Raw genomic sequence first — 25,436 nt, forward strand, 5'->3', positions numbered from 1 at the left:
TTTGAAAAGATCAGAGTAACTGACAGGGAGAGTGAGAAGAGGTGAAATGGTGAGGTGGCAAAGACCATAAAAAGAGTTGGAGCCACAGTAATGACTTTGGTGTAAGCTTAGTGTGATGAAAGCTGTTAGTTTAGGGCAGAGAAGTGATTTGTTCTATTACGTTGAAAATTGTTGTGTTGTGGAAACAACTGGAGGTTAGTGTACCGTAACAATCCAGGAGCTAGATAGTGGATTGGACCATGACAGTGGCAGTGTTAGTGATGAGGATTCTGGATATAGATTAAATCTTCTAGAACTTGCTGACTAATAAGTGAGGAGAGTGAGAGAGAGAAAGGAAGTGATGCTGATTTTATTTATTTTTTTGCCCGTTTGATCTCCTGAGTATTAAGAATATTTGAGTTCCCACTAAATTAGACGGAAATGATTTTGGAAAGAACAAATTTGGGAAAAAGTTCATAAACTCAGTATTTTATGAGTTACACATATGACATTCAAAAGGAGATGTTTGGTATTCAATAAGAAATGCAAGTCAGGAATACAAAGAAGAGCTCAGGAATAAAGGTATAACTGTCAGACACGTAGAAATACACACTATTTAAAGCCTGGATTTTGAATGAAATTACCAACAAAGCGAAATGGAGTTTAAAAGGAAGGCAGGGAGAAGTCATAGGAATAGCCAAATGAGGGAAATTAGAAGGAACCAGAAAAGGATCCTGAAGAGTGGACGATGGTAAAGAAAATAGAATAAAGGGAGTGTGGTATGCTGGTAGCCAAGTGTAGAAAGCATTTCAAGGCAAAAACGATGCTCAAAAATTTCAAATGTTGCTGATAGATCAAAGAAGATAAAAACTGAGTTTCTTTCTTTTCTCCCAGTAAATTTCCCCGCAGGCAATAGATGTTTACCCACTGTCCATTCTAAGACTATCTTATTTGGGGCAATATAAAATTAAACACTGAGTTATGATCTAGTAATCACACTTTTGGGTATATATCCAAAGGAAACAAAATCCAAACCTCGAAGAGATACCTGCATTCCCATGTTTGCTGCAACACTATTCACATTAGCCAAGATATGGAAGCAACCGAAATGCCCAACGACAGATAAGTGAACAAAGAAAATATTGTACTTACTTGCAATGGAATATTATTGAGCTTTTAAAATGAAGTAAGTCCCACCATTTGCAACAACAAGGGTGAACTTGGAGGACATTATGCCAACTGAAATAAGCCAGACACAGAAGTACAAATACTAGAGAATCTCACTTATATGAGAATTCTAAAATAGTCAAACTCATAGAAGCAGAGTAAAATGGTGGTTACGAGGATCTGGGGAGAAGGGGAAATGGGAGGTGTTAGTCAAAGGGTATAATGTATGAGTTAAGCAAGATGAATTAGTCCTAGAAATCTACTGTATAGCATACAACCTATAGTTAATAATACTGGATTTAGTACTTAAAAATTTGCCTAGAATGTAGATATTATGTTAAACATTCTCACCAAGTAAATAAATACAGGAAACTTTTGGAAACACTAGATACATTTATGGCACTGATTGTGGTGATGGTTTTGTGTGTGTACACTTTAAACATCAAATTGTATACATTCAAAATGTACAGCTTTTTTGGAGTCAATCATATCTCAATAAAGTGTTTTTTAATATTTAGAGAGATAGATAGATAGATAGATAGATAGACAGACAGACAGACAGACAGGTAGAGTCTCTGTTAGGTAAGGTTCCAGGTTTTTAACATAGCTTAACTCATTTAATCCTCACAACTATTCTGTTTTATTATGTAATTTATTCAAAGTCGGGGCTAGAGTTTCCTAAAATGAGCAAGGCTAAAAATAATACATTGGAGAAAGAGAATTGGTACAACATTAAGAAATGTGTAGATGTTGTATTTATTTTGTATGAATATTTATCCTCAGTAAAATGACAACAATAACAATAAACACTCTTAAAATACATAGAAAGAAGTTTAATAATTGTTACATGATATGTTTTCCTAAATTTATAATCTCTGATGAGTAGGAAAATTAATATTGGATTCCATTTCAAACAAGATGGTGTAGACCTATATCTCCTTGCTCCTCCTCACTAATCAATACTATAAACCTGCTAAAAATGTAAGAGACACTGAGAGATATGGACCATAGCAGGCAGAGCTGGCAGGAGAGACCAAACTACACTAAGCAAACTGGTCCAGGCAACCTATTTTGTATCACCTCAATGTCCTTCCTTTTTCAGGGGGCAAGCAGGCAGAATCCAGTTACAGTCTTAGTGTGGGAAGCCGTTTTATTCCTGCAGGACAAGACTCTCCTGATTGCTCAGAGACATCTGGCAGATGTAGGGCACTGATAAGAGAGGTCTCAACACACTCTACACACAGAAACATCAGACAGCCCCTGGGCTGGAGGAACATTTTCTGTCCCCTCAGGCCACACCTGGGAGCCCCAGAGGTACAAGATAAACTAATCAGACTAGAATAACACCACAAAGTCTCCAAAAATTAAACTGTCATTGGAACCACAGCCCAGAAAAGTAAGCTAAGACCCAAGTGCTGAACCTCAGCAGGGTAACTGACTGCTAAAAAATATATATATATATATTTAAATAGGACCCAGAATCTCCTAACATAATAGAAAAAATGTTTGGGTTACAATCACCTGTCATACCAAGAACCAAAACAGCACAGCTTAAATCAGAAAAGACGTTCAACTGATGCCAATATTGAGATATATCTGAAGGTAGAATTATCTGACAAAGAATTTAAAGCAGGTATCATAAGAATACTCCAGAAATCAAATACATATTTTCTTGAAACAAATGAGAATGATGGAAAATCTTAACAATGTGTCATAAAAAAGACACAAATGGTAATTATAGAAGTGAAAAATACAATAACAGAAAAAGCAACACATGTTGGATGGGCTAGAGTGCAAATATCAGAAGAGAGGATTAGTGAACTTAAGAGAAGAACAACATTCGGCAAATCTAAACAGACAGAAAATAGAGTAAAAGATAAAAGAACAAAAGCCTTAGATATCACGGATCATTACAGAAGGTCTGACATTTGTATCACTGGAGTCTCAGAGAAGAGGAAAAAGGGAGTTCGGCTGAAAGAGTATTTGAAGAGATAATGTCTGAAACTTCCCAAATTTGGGAAAAGACACAAACCTATAGATCCAAGCAGCTGAGTGAACCCAAACAGTATAATCCCAAAGAAATCCGCTTCAGGATACATCAAAAGTCAACTTTTAAAAGAAAAAAATAAAAAGATAAATAAATTGGAAGCAGCCAGAGAGAAGTTATTTATTCCCTTTAATAGGAATACCAATTCAAATAACCACTGATTTCCCATTTGAAACCATGGAGGCCAGAAGAAAGTGCTGAAAGAAGATAATTACCAATAGTGAATTCTACAGCTCACAAAACATGAAAGGGAAATGGACAGTCTCAGATAAAAGAAAGTTAATACTGACTCGACAAATTTATTTTGACATTGTGTGTAATCAATGATTTGGAACTGAAATAAAGAAAATACTGCAGTTTTTAAAATTTATTTATTTATTTTTGACTGTGTTGGGTCTTCATTGTTGTGCGTGAGCTTTCTCTAGTTGCAGCAAGCGGGGGCTACTCTTCATTGCGGTGAGCGGGCTTCTCATTGCAGTGGCTTCTCTTGTTGCAGAGCATGGGCTCTAGGCGCACAGGCTTCAGTAGTTGTGGCACATGGGCTTAGTTGCTCTGCAGCATGTGGGATCTTCCCGGACCAGGGCTTGAACCGGTTCCCCTGCATTGGCAGGCAGATTCTTAACCACTGCACCACCAGGGAAGTCCTGCAGTTTTTAATGTTTTAAAATATCTGTTACTTCCTTTTCCTCTCTTTTCTTATCATTTTAAATAAGAGGGGAAAATTAAAACATTTTTGAGTATCATATGATTTCATTTGCCAAATTTGCATTTATGTATATTTATATTTTTTCATTATTTGTGTAACTGATTCATAGAGCCATATAGATGAAATTATCTCAAAGCAAATCAAAGAAAAAATTTTAAAAGGAATACAAACTTATATTCAAGTTTACAATGTTTTTGGGAGAAACAGTAAACTTAAGTAGATTATAAATATATGCTTTACATTTGTAGACATCTATAAATTCAAGAGAATTTAGAGACATTTTCTCAGCCGCTGAAGAATCCTCACAACACTCTGAAGTAGAAGTCCCAATATCACCAGAGAAAGCAGGGTTGTCTAAAATGAAGAATTTGAGCTTTACCTTAGCCAGATCACCATGGCCTAAATCCTAGCTCTAATGTTTCTTAGCCTGAATAATTTTACACAATGAATTTAATTTCTGTTTTATAATTTCCTTAATTGAAAATGAGAAAGAAATATTTATTTTCTTTGTTGATAAGAATATTTCATGCAGTAATTCATACAAATTATGCTGAACACAGGGCCTGGCATATTTCAGATATCTAAAATGGATTGATAAAGAATAAACAAATGAGGAGACCTAGTAACAGAAAGGTTACCTGACTTGCTCAATCATCAAGATAGAAAATGACATAAGTGGTACTAATATAAAATTACCATGTTTTTTTTAGCTCTTTTCAACTAAGAAAAGTGGAAATTATTATTTATTTTCAAAGAAATAGCAATTCTATGAAACCCCTTTGAAAGCAGGTATTGAGCAAATAAGCCTGTATTAGCCATCTTTGAATCACAAAAATTTGCAGGGTTCCTCAGAGGGAGAGGTGCTGCTTAATATTGGATAAATTCACGAGTGAATAAATGAATACGTTGCCTTTTTATATCAATGTATGCAGTTCTTCTTCTTCATTGAGAATCTTATAGCAAAAAACAAACACTTTTCTCTTTATTATAAAGTACTTGAAATTAAGTATAGTAAAATGTAGTACCCAAATTCACACTGAATAAAATTAAATAAAATTCTACAACATAGTCAATTTTTACATAGTGTTTAGTCAATTATTAATGCAGATAAATGTACTGCCTTTTATGATCTTTTAAATAACTGACTGGTATTTTTACAATATAATTTCTTCTTCCAAGAAGTTTCAGAGTTCATTGTAACTATGCATAATTTTCCCCTTCAAACTGTACTCATAAAATGCAGTATTTAAATTGGTAGTACATGCATCATTTTTCATGGTCACTTTAATATTAAATCTCTCTACATGGTTCCTTACGAAATATCGCCAACTCGGCTTCAAGGTTATAGGGTAGATGCTGGGAGATTCGAATTATGCACGACTGGTTGAAAAATAGGCAAATGTGAAGGTTTCCAGCTGGTGGTATAATAGGGCTCTTCTGAAACAGACAAAAAGACTCTGCCATGGCTAATGGATAAAAATCATAAAACATTTACACGCAGGATGGTGTAAGAAGTTAATCCTAGAAGGCTGAAGAGATTTGTAATACAAGAGAGATGCATCATACAACATGTTAGTTGCACAAACTGAAAATAATTCATCACTGGGGTACAGTTTTAGATAACATCTAGAAGACAAGAGAGAATCACAAAGTCTAATTCTTCCATTTGTATCCATAATACCTACATAGTGATTGAGACATAGAGGGATTTAGTAAAAGTTCAGGAATTAGTCATGAATTAACCTTTCCTATTATCTTACATTTTCTCCCTAAGTCATTTTTCTGTTTAGTTTAGACTGAGTATTCAGTTCCTTGGCACAGACTCAGCAAATTGTGTAGGGAGTATAGAATATTTTTCTTTTGTAAAATAAATAAGATACAATATTAACACAAAATACATGACAATATAATCATTAATAAGTGGCCTCCTTTTCTTAGTGCCATGAATGAGCAGAATAGGCCCAATCCAACCCAATCTAGTCTTATGATGTATTCTTTCTTTGCCTTTCTGTAATCATTATTTTGTGCCAGGTTTCTAATTATGAGGCCTTAGAAAATGGTCACTTACAAAAATATTTTATAAAACATACTACATAGCATTCTAGTAAAGTTTGGAAGACAATTCTTCTTGGCAAAGGGATATAGGTATTTTTCATCAGACATTTTCATATTTGTGTCCAATTTTATTGTACTGTAGGATTTTTTTCTTTTTTGCCGCATCCTAACAAGTAAAAAAGTGAAGAAACTGAAAAATCAATAAATCTTTTGGGATCCATAAGAAAGACACAGACACAGGGCAAAGTCCTGCTCTCAAGATTGGAGAGATAGGCAAATAAAGGGAATCAAGTTTCACCAGAGCAGACTCATAAGCAGAAACCCCCACAAGGACTGTGCCTAGCTAGGAACATGAACTGTAAATCAAGAATTGCTGGAGGCTCAGGGAAGACAAGTCTGAAAATTAAAAACTCCAGGGGGAGCCAGTTATTAGGGGACCCCCACCATACTGTGAGACTTACCTCCAGGAGCTTTACCAGGGTCCCACAGTAAACATCAGAGAAAAATCCCCTAGTCTTCCAGCCAGTGTATGAGCAAGAAACCATTCTGTTCTTAACAAGGCCTGCCTTCCAGGAAAAGTAATTAAGAAAAGCCTAAATTGCCAGAGCCTGAGTGACCTGGGGAAGGGAATTACCAAATTCCATCTCATGCTAGCCATCCTATCCAATCTATAAGGGAGAGAAAAAATGAGAAACACTTATAAAGTTCATATTCCAAGGGCACAGTCTCACTAAAAGACTGAGATTTAATCACAGAACTAACTATAGAAAGCTTCCTTTCCCCTCAGACTTCAATGCCACATAACTAAAAACTTCTTTACAGCAATTCCTTTAACCTGGTACTTCATTTCCATCTACCAAGAAAAAATTACAAGGCATAACAGAAGGCAAAAATGCAATTTGAAGAGATGGAACAAGCACCAGAACCAGACATGTCAGTGGTGTTGGATTATTAGACCCGGAATTTAACACAATTATAATTGATATGCTAAGGACTCTAACGGATAAAGCAGACAGCACGCAAGAAAAGATAAACAATGTAAGTAGAGAGATGAACATCTTAAGAAAGAACAAAAAATAAATGCTAGAGATTTAAAAAAAAAAAAAAAAACCTCTAAAAGAAATGAAGAATGCCTTTGAAGTGTTCATTAGTAGACTGGACACAGATGAGATATAAAATTTCTGCACTAGATCACACATGAATAGAATCCTCATAAACCAAAGAGCAAAGAGAACAAAGACTGAAAGAAAATAAACATAGTATTTAAAGACCTTGGGACAACTACAAAAGTTGTACTGTACATGTAATGGGAATACCAGAAGGACAAGAAAGAGAGAAAGGAACAGAAGTAATATTTAAATCAATAATGACTGAGAATTTCTCCCAAATTAATGTCACATACCAAACCAAAGATCCAAGAAGTTCAGCGAACACAAAGTAGGAAAATGCCCACAAACTACAACAAAGTATATCATCTTCAAACTACAGAAAAACATAGATAAACAATCCTGAAAGATGTCAGCAGGGGGTAAAAAAAGCACCTTACCTATAGACAAACAAATATAAGAATTACATCTGACTTCTCCTCAGAAAGCATGCAAGTAAGAAAAGAGGTGAGTAAAATATTCAAAATATTGAGAGAAATAACCCGCCAACCTAGAATTCTGTGCCCTGTGAAATGATCCTTTAAAACAAAGGCTATAACAAAAGACAAAGAAGGGCATTATATATTGATAAAAAGATCAATACAAGAAGAGGATATTACACTTGTTAACATAAAAGCACCCGATACAGGAGTACCTAAATATATAAAGCAAATACTAACAGACATAAGGGAATAAATTGACAATAATAGAACAATAATAGGGGACTTTAACAGCACATTGACATCAATCAACAGATCATCTTGAAAGACAATCATTAAGCAACAGTGGTCTTAAATGACACAATAGACCAGTTGGACTTAAGTGATATGTACAGGACATGATATCCAAAAAAAATGTAGAGCACACATTCATTTCAAGCGTACATTCATTTCAATGTTCTACAGGCTTGATCACATACTAGGTCATGAAACAAGTCTCAACAAATTTAAGAGGATGGAAATTATAAGAAGCATTTTTTTCTGCCCAAAACAGTATGAAACTAGAAATCTATTACAAAAAGAAAAAATGAGGAAAAACACAAACATGTGGTGACTAAACAACATGCTATTAAACCAATGGGCCAACCATGAAATCAAAGAGGAAATCAGAAAATACCTAGAGACAAATGAAAATGGAAATGCAACACTCCAAAATCTCTGTGATGGAGCAAAAGTGGTTTTAAGAGGGAAGTTCATAGCAACACAGGCCTCCTCAAGAAACAAGAAAAATATCAAACAAACTAACCTACCAGCTAAAAGAATTAGAAAAAGAAGAACAAACACAGCCTAATCTCAGAGCAAGGAATGAAATAATAAAGATTAGAGAGGAAATAAATAAAATAGAGATGAAAACTATAAACATCTGATGAACAAAAACAAAGAACTAAATAAATGAAGAAATATTCCATGTTCATAGTAAGACACAATATTGTCAAGATGTCATTTATTCCCCACTTGATCTGTAGATTCAATGCAATCTCAATCAAAATTCCAGCAAGTTTTTTTAAGTGAATATGATAAACCGATTCTAAAGCTTATATAGAGAGGTAAAAGATCCAGAATAGGCAACAAAATATTGAAGGAGAAAAAGAAATTGGTGGACTGACACTACCTGAATTCAAGATTTACTATAAAGTGACAGTAATTAAGATGGTGTGGCATCTGTGAAAGATCAATGGAACAAATTATAGAGCCCAGAAATAGACTCCTACAAACAGAGTCAACTTATTTTGACAACAGAGCAAACAGAGATGGCCTCTTCAACAAATAGTGGTAGACTAAATGGAAAACTTCCAAAAAATTAACTTAGATGCAGACCTTACACTGTTCATAAAAATTGACTCTAAATGGATCACAGACCTAAATGTAAAATACACAACTATAAAACTCCTGGAAGATAACTTAGGTGATAACTCATATGAGAAAATCTAAATTGCCTGGGGTATAGTGTTGTCTTTTTTGATATAATACCAAAGGTATAATCCATGAAATAAATCATTTGTAAGCTGGACTTCATTAAAAAAATACTTTCAGGAATTCCCTGGTGGGCGAGTGGTTAGGACTTGGCACTTTCACTGCTGTGGGACTGGGTTCAATTCCTGGTTGGGGAATTAAGATCCTGTTAGCCACGCAGCATAGCCAAAGGAAAAAGAAAAAAAAAAAAAAATATATATATATATATACATACACACTTCTGCTCTGTGAAAGACACTGTCAACAGGATGAGAAGACAAGACTCAGAATGGGAGAAAATATTTGCAAAAGACACATCTGATAAAGGACACCTTTACGTATCCTAAATATGCAAAGAACTTTTAAAACTCAACAGTAAGAAAACAAACAACTCATAAAATGGGCCAAAGACTTGAATAGATAACCAAAGAAGATATATATATGGCAATTAAGCACATGAAAATATGCTTCACATCATGTGTCATCAGGGAAATACAAATTAAAACAATGAGCCTACACAGCCATTAGAATGACCAAACTCCAGAACACGGACAACCCACAGTGCTAAAAAATATGTGGAGCAACAGGAATTCTCATTCATTGTTTGTGGGAATGCAAAATGGTACAGCCAGTATGGAAGATATTTTGTCAGTTTCTTAGAAAACTGCAGTTACTCTTACCATATTATACAGCAATCATGCTCCTTGGTATTTACTCAAAGGAGTTGAAAACTTTTGTCCACGCAGAAACCTGCACACACACAGATATTTATGGCAGCTTTTTTCATAATTACTAAAACTTGGTAGCAACTAAGATGTCCTTACATAGGTAAATGGATAAATAAACTGTGGTACATTCAAAAAATGAAATATTATTCGACACTAAAAAGAAACTAGCTATTGAGCCGTAAAAATAAAAGATATGGAAGAACCTTAACTGCATAATGCTAAGTGAAAGAGACAATTGGAAAAGTCTACAAACTATGTAATTTTATCTACAAGACATTCTGGAAGAGGCAAAACTTTGGAGACAGTAAAAAGATCAGTGATTGTTATGGGATGAGGGGAAAGAGATGAATAGGCAGAGCACAGAAGATTTTTAGGGTAGTGAAAATACTCTACATCATATTATAAGGATGGATATATGTCATTATACATTTGTCCAAACCCATAGAATACAGAACACCAAGAGTGACCTCTAATGTAAACTATAGACTTTGGGTAATTTTGATGTATCAATGTAGATTGATCCTTTGTTAAAAAAAAAAAAAAAGTACCATTCTTCATGTTTATAACAGGGGAGGCTATGTATGTGCAGGGGTAGAGAACATATGTGAAATTTCTGTACCTTTCTCTCAGTTTTGTTGTAAACCTAACACTTCTTTAAAATGTCTTAAAAATATATAAGATTAAAAATAAAACTAAGTGCCTTATGACAGGAATTTTATAACATTTTTTTTTTTTTTTTTTTTTTTTTCTATATAACATTTTATAATATGAATATGCACTATGAATATCCTAGAATGGGAGAGTGTATAGCATTTTTCAAAATAGTTTGACTGCTTGGCTCATTTATTCACTCAGTTACTCCTGGGAGTAGTGTTTGTTAAAATGCAGTTTGAATAATATTCTTCTACTCTACCCTAAAAAGTATATATAAGTTATTATCTGGAGGAGACATTTCTACCCTATAATTACAGTGTACTGTGTAAAATCTCAAAGACTTTCATGTAAAACTACCAGCCTATAGAATCTCTGCACATACAAAAGACAGCTCTAAAAGTTAGTGAAACCACTTCTGATATTGAGACAACAATCTACATGGAGCATGTAAACAGAAAATGTTAGCATTATAGAAGGGAGTTTAACCAGGTGTAACACCCTTGTGCTTTAATATTTCAGTGACTTCAAAGGCCACAGTAGATAAAAGGAGATAATATCTGTTTCCTAATGAGACATGTTTATTGATAAAAACCTCAGGATTCAATTAAAATGGAAGCACTGTCTAATGTTTAAGACAGGCATGGCTGGCTTATTAAAACACTAAGGTGAACTTTCATGCTATTGATGGAAGTATGTCCTATAGTCCTGAAGATTTACAGTTAAAAACAAACAAAAAGCACCTCTCATAACTATTTGGGATAGTTTTAGAGCTAATAGAGAATATCCATCCTGCTTCAAACACATAGAAATTTTAAAGTAAAATACAAGAACAATGAAAAATTCAAGTAAATATAAAAGAAAGAAAAATCCCTCTGTGACAGAAAAAAAAGTGTAGATTTCAGTCAAGAAACAAATCCACAAGCTGATACCATGAATGTGTGGGAAACACTGAGGTTACAAGAACTGAAGGAGTTTGAGGCCAGTATTTTATCATCATAGGCCAAATAGGGGAGCTGAAACTAAAAGCTCTGACCAACTGAGGCCTTCAAAGAGTTTCTTCACTAGGAAATATAGAAAAGAAAAGTCTGCTATTTACACTCAGAAGCAACATGGATAGTTATTTCTGCCTGGTGTTTTAAGAAGGAAAAAATATTTTTTATGTATAGATTAAATTTCATATCACTTGTGTTATGCAGGAATCTGCCATTAACATTCTTGGACACATGGAACTTCAGGGACATATAGAAAAAAATACAAAAATAAAAAACAAAGAAAAAGAACCCGAAAACAGTCTTTAGCAAAACTTTCATATCCCAGAAGAAACAAGATCCTTCCACCACTTTAACCACTGCTACACACACACACACACACACACACACACACACACACACACTATCCCTACTGCTCTCACAATAGAAATTACTAACTATATGAGGAAATAACCATACAAATAATAAATGGGAAGATTAGCACTCTAAAATATGAGTTAATAGAACAATTTGGAAAAGATTATAAAATGTTTAAAATAATTAAATAAAACAAATAGAAATTAAATAGAAAAAAATACTGTATTGGATTTCAAAATTGGCCATAATTTATTTCTTCCCAGTATGATTATCATTATAATATGACTGTGAATCTCTATTCATCAAGGGTTATAGCTTATCTCCCTACTTCTATGGTTTGTATTAGACTATTGGCTTACTTAGGCCTATAGAATGTGGCAGAAGGAATGTGCCAGCTCTGAGTCAGGACCTCAAGAAGTTTCACAAATGGAAAGGCCTGGAATAGCTTGGTGGATAAGGAGAAACCATATGAAGCAGAGACAAATCATCCAACGTGAGGATCCCTGGACTAGCCAGGCAGCTAAACTATCATCTGATTTTATGTGCCCAGCAGAGAGCAATAAAAACACTTACCTGAGTCCAGCCCAAACTCTCAGCTCACAGAATTGTAAGTTATATACATGGTTATTGTTTTAAGCCACTGAATTTGGGGTAGTTAGTTTTACAGCAAAAACTTACTGACATATGGGCAAAGTTGAAATGTGAAAGGTTGAATAGTCTTTTAAAGATTAAAAATCTAAACTAAAGGGACTTCCCTGGTGGTCTAGTGGTTAAGACTCTGTGCTCGCAATGCAGGGGGCCTGGGTTCGATCCCTGGTCAGGGAACTAGATCCTGCATGCTGCAACGAAGATCCCACATGCCGCAACTAAGACCCGGCGCAGCCAAAAAAAAAAAAAAAAATCTAAACTAGGGAATCTTATCTGCATTGTGGATCAGAGGATAAAGAAGATGTTTTTGGCTTTAGAGGCTTGGGACTAGACTATCCAATGCATAACCTGTAACCGTAAGCTGACACTTTTGTTTTAAAAACAATCAGGGGGAAACCTTTAAGATGGTGGAGGAGTAAGACGTGGAGATCACCTTCCTCCCCACAAATACATCAAAAATACATCTACATGTGGAATAACTCCTACAGAACACCTACTGAACGCTGGCAGAAGACCTCAGACCTCCCAAAAGGCAAGAGACTCCCTACGTACCTGGGTAGGGCAAAAGCAAAAAGAAAAAACAGAGACACAAGACATAGGGATGGGACCTGCACCTCCGGAAGGGAGCTGTGAAGGAGGAAAGGTTTCCACACGCTAGGAAGCACCTTCACTGGCGGAGATGGGGGGTGGTGGGGGGGAAGCTTCAGAGCCACGGAGGAGAGAGCAGCGATAGGGGTGCAGGGGCCAAAGCGGAGAGATTCCCGCACAGAGGATTGCTGCTGACCAGCACTCACCATCCTGAGAGGCTTGTCTGCTCACCCACCAGGGCAGGTGGTGGCTGGGAGCTGAGGCTCCAGCTTCAGAGATCACATCCCAGGAAGAGGACGGGGGTTGGATGCGTGAACACAGCCTGAAGGGGGCTAGTGCGCCACAACTAGCCAGGAGGGAATCCAGGAAAAAGTCTGGAACTGCCAAAGAGGCAAGACACCATTGTTTTGGGGTGTGCAAGGAGAGGGGATTCAGAGCACAGCCTAAACGAGCTTCAGAGATGGGTGTGAAGCGCGGCTATCAGTATGAACACCAGAGGTGGGCATAAGACGCTAAGGCTGCTGCTGCAGCCACCAGGAAGCCTGTGTGCAAGCACAGATCACTATCCACACCTCCACTCCCGGGAGCCTGTGCAGCCCGCCACTGCCAGGGTCCCGTGTTCCAGGGACAACTTCCCTGGGAGAACACACGGCGTGCATCAGGCTGTTGCAACATCACGCTGGCCTCTGCCACTGCAGGCTCTCCCCGCATTCCGTACCACTCCCTCTTCCCGACCTGAGTGAGCCAGAGCCCCCAAATCAGCTGCTACTTTAACCCCATTCTGTCTGGGTGGGGAACAGAAACCCTCAGGCAACCTACATGCAGAGGGAGGGCCAAATCCAAAGCTGAACCCCAGGAGCTGGGTGAACAAAGAAGAGAAAGGGAAATTTCCCCCAGCAGCCTCAGAAGCAGTGGATGAAATCTCCACAATCAACTTGATGTACCCAGCATTTCTGGAATACCTGAATAGACAATGAATCATCCCAAAACTGAGGTGGTGGACTTTGGGAGCAATTGTAAACTTGCGGTTTGCTTTCTGCATCTAATTTGTTTCTGGTCTTATGTTTATCTTAGTTCAGTATTTAGAGTATATTATCACTGGTAGATTTGTTCATTGATTTGTTTGCTTTCTTCCTTCTTTTTTAATATATAGATTTTTTTTTTCCTTTTTCTCTTTTTCGAGTGTGTATGTGTGTGCTTCTTAGCGTGATTTTGTCTGTATAGCTTTGCCTTTACCATTTGTCCTAGGGTTCTGTCTGTCCGTTTTGTTACAATAGCAAAGATCAATAAAACTAAAGCTGGTTCTTTGAGAAGATAGACAAAATTGATAAACCATTAGCCAGATGCATCAAGAAAAAAAGGGAGAAGACTCAAATCAATAGAATTGGAAATGAAAAAGAAGTAACAACTGACACTGCAGATATACAAAGGATCATGAGAGATTACTACAAGCAACTATATGCCAATAAAATGGACAACCTGGAAGAAATGGACAAATTCTTAGAAAAGCACAACCTTCTGAGACTGAACCAGGAAGAAATAGAAAATATTAACAGACCAATCACAAGCACTGAAATTGAGACTGTGATTTAAAATCTTCCAACAATCAAAAGCCTAGGACCAGACAGCTTCACAGGCAAATTCTATCAAACATTTAGAGAAGAGCTAACACCTATCCTTCTCAAAATTTTCAAAAATATAGCAGAGGGGGCTTCCCTGGTGGCGCAGTGGTTGAGAATCTGCCTGCCAATGCAGGGGACATGGGTTCGAGCCCTGGTCTGGGAAGATCCCACATGCCGCGGAGCAACTGGGCCCGTGAGCCACAATTACTGAGTCTGCGCGTCTGGAGCCTGTTCTCTGCAACAAGAGAGGCCGCGATAGTGAGAGGCCCGCGCACCTCGATGAAGAGTGGCCCCCGCTTGCCACAACTAGAGAAAGCCCTCGCACAGAAACGAAGACCCAACACAGCCATAAATAAAATAAAAATAAATAAAATTAAAAAAAATATATATATATAGCAGAGGGAGGAACACTCCCAAACTCATTCTACGAGGCCACCATCACCCTGATACCAAAACCAGACAAAGATGTCACAAAAAGAAAACTACAGGCCAATTTCACTGATGAACATGGATGCAAAAATCCTCAAAAAATACTAGCAAACAGAATCCGGCAGCACATTAAAAGGATCATGCACCATGATCAAGTGGGGTTTATCCCAGGAATGCAAGGATTCTTCAGTATACGCAAATCAGTCAATGTGATAAAACATATTAACAAATTGAAGGAGAAAAACCATATGATCATCTCAATAGATGCAGAAAAAGCTTTCTACAAAATTCAACACCCATTCATGATAAGAACCCTCCAGAAAGTATGCATAGAGGGAAATTACCTCAACAAAATAAAGGCCATAATGACAAACCCACAGCCAACACTCTTCTCAATGGTGAAAAACTGAAAACACTTCCTCTAAGATCAGGAACAAGACAAGGTTGCCCACTCTCACCACTACTAGTCAACATAGTTTTGGAAGTTTTAGCCACAGCAATCAGAGAAGAAAAAGAAACAAAAGGAATCCAAATTGGAAAAGAAGAAGTAAAATTGTCACTGTTTGCAGATGACATGATACTATACATAGAGAATCCTAAAGATGCTACCAGTAAACGACTAGAGCTAATCAATGAATTTGGTAGAGTAGCAGGATACAAAATTAATGCACAGAAATATCTTACATTCCTATACACTAATGATGAAAAATCTGAAAGAGGAGTTAAGGAAATACTCCCATTTACCATTGCAATAAAAAGAATAAAATACCTAGGAATAAACCTACCTAAGGAGATAAAAGACCTGTATGCAGAAAACTATAAGACACTGATGAAAGAAATTAAAGATGATACAAATAGATGGAGAGATATACCATGTTCTTAGATTGGAAGAATCAACATTGTGAAAATGACTATACTACCCAAAGCAATCTACAGATTCAGTGCAATCTCTATCAAACTACCAATGGCATTTTTCACAGAACTAGAACAAAAAAAATTCACAATTTGTATGGAAACACAAAAGACCCTGAATAGCCAAAGCAATCTTGAAAAAGAAAAACGGAGCTGGAGGAATCAGGCTCCCAGACTTCATATTATGCTACAAAGCTACAGTAATCAAGACAGTATGGTACTGGCACAAAAACAGAAATATAGATCAATGGAACAGGATAGAAAGCCCAGAGATAAACCCATGCACATATGGACACCTCATTTTTGATAAAGGAGGCAAGAATAACAATGGAGAAAAGACAGCCTCTTCAATAAGTGCTGCTTAGAAAAGTGGACAGCTACATGGAAAAGAATGAAATTAGAACACTCCCTAACACCACACAAAAAAATAAACTCAAAATGGATTAAAGGGGCTTCCCTGGTGGCGCAGTGGTTGAGAATCTGCCTGCCAATGCAGGGGACACAGGTTCGAGCCCTGGTCTGGGAAGATCCCACATGCCATGGAGCAACTGGGCCCGTGAGCCACAATTACTGAGCCTGCGCCTCTGGAGCCTGCACGTCTGGAGCCTGTGCTCTGCAACGGGAGAGGCCGCGATGGTGAGAGGCCCGCGCACCACGATGAAGAGTGGCCCCTGCTTGCCGCAGCTAGAGAAGGCCTTCGCACAGAAACGAAGACTCAACACAGCCATAAATAAATAAATAAAAGAACGTGAATTAAAAAAAAAAAAAAAAATTGATTAAAGGCCTAAATGTAAGGCCTGACACTATAAAACTCTTACAGGAAAACATAGCCAGAACACTCTATGACATAAATCACAGCCAGATCCTTTTTAACCCACTTTCTAGAGAAAAGGAAATAAAAACAAAAATAAACAAATGGGACCTAATGAAACTTAAAAGCTTTTGCACAGCAAAGGAAACCATAAACAAGACGAAAAGACAGCCCTCAGAATGGGAGAAAATATTTGCCAATGAACCAACTGACAAAGGATTAATCTCCAAAATTTACCAGCAGCTCAATATCAAAAAAACAAACAACCCAATCCAAAAAAGGGCAGAAGACCTAAACAGACATTTCTCCAAAGAAGATATACAGATTGCCAACAAACCCATGAAAGGATGCTCAACATCACTAATCATTAGAGAAATGCAAATCAAAACTACAATGAGGTATCACCTCACACCAGTCAGAATGACCATCATCAAAAAATCTACAAACAATAAATGATGGAGAGGGTGTGGAGAAAAGGGAACCCTCTTGCACTGTTGGTGGGAATGTATGTTGATACAGCCACTATGGAGAACAGTATGGAGGTTCCTTAAAAAACGAAAAATAGAAGTATCATATGACCCAGGAATCCCACCATTGGGCATATACCCTGAGAAATCCATAATTCAAAAAGAGTCATGTACCACAATGTTCATTGCAGCTCTATTTACAATAGCCAGGACATGGAAGCAACCTAAGTGTCCATTGACAGATGAATGGATAAAGAAGATGTGGCACATATATACAATGGAATATTACTCAACCATAAAAAGAAATGAAATTGAGTTATTTATAGTGAGGTGGATGGATATAGAGACTGTCATACAGAATAAAGTAAGTCAGAAAGAGAAAAACAAATATTGTATGCTAACACATATATATGGAATCTAAAAAAAAAAGGTTCTGAATAACCTAGGGGCAGGACAGTTATAAAGACACAGACATAGAGAATGGACTTGAGGACATGGGGAGGTGGAAGGATAAACTGGGATGAAGTGAGAGAATGGCATGGACATATATACTCTACCAAATGTAAAATAGATAGCTAGTGGGAAGCAGCCGCATACAGCTCGGTGCTTTGTGACCACCTAGAAGGGTGGGATAGGGATGGGAGGGAGACACAAGAGGGAGGAGATATGGGTATATATGTATAGCTGATTCACTTTGTTATGAAGCAGAAACTAACACACCATTGCAAAGCAATTATACTCCAATAAAGATGAAAAAATAATAAATAAATAAATAAAACAAAAATTGCAAATTTGAAAAAAAATTTAAAAATAAATAAAAAATAAAAGAATCAGGATCCAGCTTTCTTGTACCAGAGAGGGACTTTCTCAAAACTGAAAAGAAATTCACTGGACGTATCTTACTAACAAATTGAACTAGTGTATGGATAAAGCAAATAATGATAAAGGATTAGCTCTCTAGAGAGGAGGCCAAGAAACACAGAGGATTTCAAGGCAAATATATGTTGCTGCTGCTGCTCAGGCATCATATATTCAGATTAGCACTCTTTAAAAGTGGTTATCAGTGTCCCTGAGTGCCAGGGACAAGAAAAGTGCTAAAGTATAGCAGTTAGGGGATGTCCCTGGTGGTCCAGTGGTTAAGACTTCACCTTCCAATGCAGGGGGTGCGGGTTCAATTCCTGGTCAGGGAGCTAAGATCCCACATGCCTCACGGCCAAAAAAACAAAACATAAAACAGAAGCAATATTTTAGCAAATTCAATAAAGACTTTAAATAATAATAATAATAAAGTATAGCAGTTAAAATTCTGACTCTTTGTTCTCCTTCTAATAAACATATTTGGAAGAAAACCACTTAGACAATGGTGAAGATCTTTGCAGAAAATACTTTTTAAAATTTAATTGGATCATGGATTTAGTAAGAGATGCTAAATTGAGCCAAAGCTCTCTGACACACAATGAAATTGATAACATATCAAGAAGATTGTTGGTTATATATAGGAGAAAACCATTCAAATGATATCAGATTTTTTCATCTAAAACTATGGAGTCCAAGAATAAGTGGCATACTGCTTAAAAGTTCTGAGAGATAATAAATGTCAATCCTGCATTCTATATCCTGTGAAACTGTGCTTCAAAAATTCAGGGGATACAAAGATATTCCCAGGCAAATGAAAATGAAGAGCATCTGTCACCAGAAGAACTTTCCTTAAGAATGGTCAAAGGAAGTGTTCCAATCAGCAAAGAGAAAATAGCAGCAGAAGACTCGGACTACAAAAAGAAAAGAAAGAACAGTGAATGGACAAAAATTAAGGAAAATATAATAGACTATCTCCAGCTCTAAGATTTTAAAATCATATTTGATGATTGGAACAAAAATTATAAGACCATCTGATATACTGAAGACAATTGGACTTAAAATGTAGAGGGGATAAAGGGACCTAAATGGAAGTAAAATTTCTATACCTCACTTGAAGTGGTAAAACAGGTATACCAATAGACTGTGAGAGCTTGTGGAAATATGTGTATTATAAGACCTACAGCAACTATTGTGACACCTATACAAAATGATACAATTATAAACACTGTAAATAAATCAAGATAGATTCCTAAAAAATCTTCAAAATATTCAAAAATCATCCTTCTCTAGAGAAAATTGAAGAAGGAAAAAAAGAATGAGAAACAGAAAAACAAACAAAACAAATAATATGATGGCAGATGGATGCCATAACATTAAAAAAATATATAAACAAATATAAATGGTCTAAATATTCCATTTAAAATACAGAGATTTACAGAGTGGAAAAAAGACTCAGATACATGTTGTCTAAAATAAACACACTTCAAATACAATAACTTAAATATGTTGACAAGCACATAAATTGAAAATAAAGAAATATTGCTGTTTTTATTTGCAGATGATATGATGATGGACATGTAGAAAAGAAATCTGCAAAATAAAGTCTTTAGAAATAATAAGTTATGGGCTTCCCTGGTGGCACAGTGGTTGAGAATCTGCCTGCCAATGCAGGGGACACCGGTTCGTGCCCTGGTCTGGGAAGATCCCACATGCCGCGGAGCAACTAGGCCCGTGAGCCACAATTACTGAGCCTGCGCATCTGAAGCCTGTGCTGCGCAACAAGAGAGGCCGTGATAGTGAGAGGCCCACACACCATGATGAAGAGGGTCCCCCACTTGCCACAACTAGAGGAAGGCCTCTCACAGAAACGAAGACCCAACACAGCCATAAATAAATAAATAAATAATTTTTAAAAAAAGAAATAATAAGTTATGAAATTTTGCAGGATACATAATCAACACACTTTAATAAGTTGCATTTCTATATATAAACAGTGAACATGTAGAAATCAAAATTAGACACAATGCTATTTACAATAACTTCAACAAAAATTAAAAGAAATTTAAGAAAAACTAAATAAATGAAGAGACATATCATGTTCATGGATTAGAAGATTCAACATAGCAAAGATGTCAGTTCTCCACTTATTAGTTACAGGATAATAAAATTTTAATGAAAATTTCCACAAGAAATTTTTTGACAGAATGTGAAGTTTTATTATTTGTCTTTATTATTTTGTCCTGAATGTACACATGAGGTTTCTGAATCAGAGCAGATTTATTTTTATTTATCTTATAGCTAATAACAAGTGTGTTGTGCCCTTGTGTCTCAGTTCTTACACTTACACCAACATAATGAGAGCCAGGTCAAATATCCTACAAATACAAAGTCTGTCTTGTAGACAAGGGATAAGGAAAATGGATTTTCTGTACTTACATACAGAAAAAATAAGCAGTCGACTCTCTGTACTCATCATACTCTTTTTGAAAATTTCTACTCTAATATGTTGGAATTTAAATAATCCTCTCCAGGGAAAATATAAGAGCATTGCCTAAAGCTTTACAATCCAAAGATGACTTATTTTCTCTTCAAGTGTGAAAATGTACCTCTGTAGTTAGGTAAATCTCTGTAGAGTTTTCAATATCTATACAGTTGTAAATTAACTTCTATGTCTTGTTCTTTTAACATAGGTTCAAAGGTTCAGTAAAATTTTGTCAGAAAGCCCTAACTATGCAGAAAGATAAAAATATTTTCTCTACAATTCACATTGATTGTTTCACAGCAATAGATAACAAATGTGCCAGGCTCAGATGGCTTCATAGTTGACGTCTTACAAATATGCAAGGGATAATTAATTCATATGATATGCAAGTTTTGTTAAAAAAATGGAAGAAAAAAAAATTTTTAAACCCAGCTTGTCTAATAAGATTCATGTAACTATTGAGAAAACTAGATTAATACAAAGCAATGAGAGTAAGATTGAGAGAGAAAATTAAGGGTCAATTTCAATTATCAACTAAGCTACAAAAACTTGAGAATAAAATATTAGCTAACCTATTTTAACACTATTTTAAAATAATAATCTATCATTGTAAAGTAATATTTATAACATAAATTTAAAGAGTTCAATAGTAATAAATCAAAGTAATCAACCACATTCACAGATTAAAGGAGCAACATCATATGATCATCTCAATGAATGCCATTATTTTATATCTTTCAATTGTTATTAGTCACTTAAAAATCTCTTAGGAAATGAAAGTTAGAAGGGGGGCTTCCCTGGTGGCACAGTGGTTGAGAGTCTGCCTGCTAATGCAAGGGACACGGGTTCGAGCCCTGGTCTGGGAAGATCCCACATGCCACGGAGCAACTAGGCCCGTGAGCCACAACTACTGAGCCTGCGCGTCTGGAGCCGGTGCTCCCAACAAGAGAGGCCGCGATAGTGAGAGGCCCGCGCACCGCGATGAAGAGTGGCCCCCGCTTGCCGCAATTAGAGAAAGCCCTTGCACAGAAACGAAGACCCAACACAGCCATAAATAAATAAATAAATTAATTAATTTTTTTTAAAAATTAAAAAAAAAAAAGAAGGGAACTTAAGTTGTTAAAAAAGTATTTATATTAGAAAGTTTAGATGTAATTTCCCTATGATCAGCAAAACTTTGTTTGTTGGATGCCAACAACCTTTCTTGAAGAGCCAGATGGTAAATATTTTACTCTTTGGGGGGGATCAAGAGTCAAAATTGAGGATACAATGTAAGAATGTATGTATCCAGTTCCTATAACCATTAAAATGCAAGAAGTATTGTTAGCAACATGTCCTGGAAGGAAAAAATAAATAAAAACAACCGGCCATGTATGTGCCATGGTCATACTTTGCCAACACCTACTCAAAAAAAAGAAAAGGAAATAAAAGTTAAGGAAACAAATACCATATAGCTCAATAATTTTGCTACTCTGACACAGACATTGTACATAAAATCTTACTTTCTGTATTTATTTTTTCTCAATCCCATACAGATTGTACATTATTGATCTGATAGTACTTATTTTAAATAACTCTATCATATTCTAACTTATAGCAATAATCTTTCATTATAATTCCTTATTGAGCATTGTAGATAACATTACCTGATTAAAATAAGACTGAAAAATATCACATTTTCATAGCTCGGTAACAAACCATCTATAATTGAGAATTAGCTCTGTAGAAGATCAAACTTCAGTTTATTATGCTGATTTTTACCTGCCACAATTCCAGAAACAGAATTTCTGATTTTGTCACACATGATATTTAGTGTTTTTCATTTTTTTACACAGTGATTATAATCTTTGGGGACTTTGAAAATAGTAAAGCACTACCTAAAAATATAGTAAAATGTTAAATCCTTGGGCAAATATATAACACAGTTGTGTTTGTGTCCAAAAATAAAGCCTCAAATGAACCACTTAAAATAAAGTGCCTAATTTTCCTTTGCACTGAGTGAAGCAAATAGCCTCAATTGAGCTCATTTGATGTCCTTAAGAAATTTCATTTACATTTTTTACTCCACTCAGGCCAACCACCCAGTGATTTTTTTGTTTGTTTCTTTCTATGGTTTACATCTTCCAGAATACATTAGAATATCATAATATAATTACTCTCTGGAGAGTAAACAGCTGTCCTCTAATTTGAGAAATTTGACAATTAAAAAGATTCCATATAATCTGGTAGAAAAAAGATTCTGATGCAAGGGAACTGAATTATCCTTCTGATTGATGGGGGATGGAGAGAGTGCTGCGTTTGCATTCTTGTCTAGGATGACAACTCGCTCATTTTATGTTAACATTCCACTGGCAGCCTTTCTCCTAATTCTATCAAGTGGCAGACATGACAACAGCAAACAATTACAGGGATATAATTTCTATAACAAAAAGTTTGTGTTTTTTTTTTTATTAAATTAGCTTATCTAAATATGCAATCAGTTCCAATTTTTATTTAAAGATGCATTCATTTAAACCTGTCTTATACCTGTACATGTATATGTGAGTCTGCCAGAGTTGGGTGTTTTGCTCTTATAGGATAACTTCATTAAAAATGACAACATCAACATTTTAGCTGACTGGAGAAAATTTTATCTTAGTATACAGACCAGTCATTTGACTTGTGAAATTGGTTTCAAAAGGCTTGCAGCAAAACAGCTTTGAAAAGATGTTACATTTTGAAATGTGGGTGACAAGATGGATCTCAGTGAATAGTGCAAAGAAAAGTGACGTAAATTAATTTCAAAATAACAACTTGATTCTGCTGATAGAGGGAAAAGAATATTGATTGTAACAGAACCGTCAAGGATAGTCCCGAGGCTTTCCAAATACAGAATAACCAGTGGAGGAGAATTCAGGATTTCAGTTTTCATAGAATAGTTGAAGTAATGAGAAGGAAAGCTTCAGAAAAATACAGGCAGAAATGTTCATTCAGATTAAGACCAGAGAGTTTAAATTCTCTTATGAGCCTCACAATCTCCTGAGAGGTAAAACACAAGCTGGAGCTCCCTGACACTGTCAGCATGGCTTCCTTCAGATGTGGTTCAGGAATGTTCAACTTTGTAACTTTTCATTAAGTCTTACAAATATGAAGTGTGTGCTATTTTCTACATATGCTACATTTCACAATTTTTAAATCCATTTATTTTTAGCTTGCCCTCAGGTACCAGTCCAGAGGTAAAACTTCCTTAAAGCTCTTCTGCTTCTTATCTAACTCCAGAATGTCAAAACTAAGGAAAGTGAATGATTTCATTTCTCACTGGTTCTGTTTTTCTGTCCAAAAGAAGCAGAAAGCAAACAAGAAGTGTATTAATTGACTGCTTCCCATGCACAATCAATCTTAATGTCCTATTGAGGAACTGAATTTTATTGACTAGGATTTCCTTATTGCCTTGAGATTATTTCACAGAAGAGATAGGGAATATTGAGCAAACCATTTTGGAATGCCCTGCTCAAAAGAGTTTCCGATTACAGAATTATTTTCTGGAAATCTCTCAACAAGGATAGCCTGAAATCTATATTTTCCAAACACAGCCCATTTTATAGCATAAAAAGTTGTTTTTAAAAAAAAGCACCTAGGGCTTCCCTGGTGGCGCAGTGGTTGAGAGTCTGCCTGCCAATGCAGGAGACACGGGTTCGTGCCCTGGTCTGGGAGGATCCCACATGCCGCGGAGCAACTGGGCCCGTGAGCCGCAATTACTGAGCCTGCGCGTCTGGAGCCTATGCTCCACAACAAGAGAGGCCGCAATAGTGAGAGGCCCGCGCACCGCGATGAAGAGTGGCCCCCACTTGCCGCAACTAGAGAAAGCCCTCGCACAGAAACGAAGACCCAACACAGCCATAAATAAATAAAAATAAAAATTATAAAAAAAAAAAAAAAAAAAAAGCATCTAGAGGAGGGACCTTCAAGATGGTGGAGGAGAAAGACATGGAGATCACTTTCCTCCCACAAATACATCAAAAATACATCTACATGTGGAAGAACTCCTACAGAGCACCTACTGAATCCTGGCAGAAGACCTCAGACTTCCCAAAAGGCAAGAAACTCCCCACGTACATGGGTAGGGCAAAAGAAAAAAGAAAAAACAGAGACAAAAGAATAGGGACAGGACCTGTACCTCTGGGAGGGAGCTATGAAGCCACACACTAGGAAGCCCCTTCACTGGCGGAGACAGGGGTTGGGTGGGGGGAAGCTTTGGAGCCACGTAGGAGAATGCAGCAACAGGGGTGCAGAGGGCAAAGTGGAGAGATTCCCGCACAAAGGATCGGTGCTGACCAGGACTCACCAACCTGAGACGCTTGTCTGCTCACCTGTCGGGGAGGGTGGTGGCTGAAAGCTGAGGCTTGGGCTTTGGAAATCAGACCCCAGGGAGAGGACTGGGGTTGGCTGCATGAAGATATCCTGAAGGGGGCTAGTGTGCAACAGCTAGCCGGGAGGGAATCAGGGGAAAACTCTGGACCTGCCAAAGAGGCAAGAGACCATTGTTTCGGTGTACACAAGGAGAGGGGTTTCCTTCCCTGTCTGCCCACAGAAGGCAGGGCACCACGTAAGCAAGCTCCAGAAACGGGCACGAGCCATGACTATCAGCTCAGACCCAAGAGACGGGCATGAACCGCTAACCCTGCTGCCGCTGCCAGCAAGAATCCTATGTGCAAGCGCAGGTCACTACCCACACCCCCCCGGGAGCCTGTGCAGCAAGGCACTGCCAGGTCCCGTGATCTAGGGACAACTTCCCTGGGAGAACACACAGTGTGCCTTAGGCTGTTGCAATGCCATGTTGGCCTCGGCCGCCACAGGCTTG

General features: G+C 36.9%; 1 non-coding gene across 1 annotated transcript; it reads left to right on the forward strand.

The window, feature by feature from the left end:
- Positions 1-12,531: 12,531 nt before the first annotated feature.
- On the forward strand, positions 12,532-12,604 carry TRNAA-CGC (transfer RNA alanine (anticodon CGC)). The gene has a single exon. It is a non-coding gene; the product is annotated as a tRNA-Ala (tRNA).
- The last annotated feature ends 12,832 nt before the right edge of the window (positions 12,605-25,436 follow it).

This window comes from Balaenoptera ricei, chromosome 6 (genome assembly GCF_028023285.1).
Source record: "Balaenoptera ricei isolate mBalRic1 chromosome 6, mBalRic1.hap2, whole genome shotgun sequence".
NCBI classification, from domain to species: Eukaryota; Metazoa; Chordata; class Mammalia; order Artiodactyla; family Balaenopteridae; genus Balaenoptera; species Balaenoptera ricei.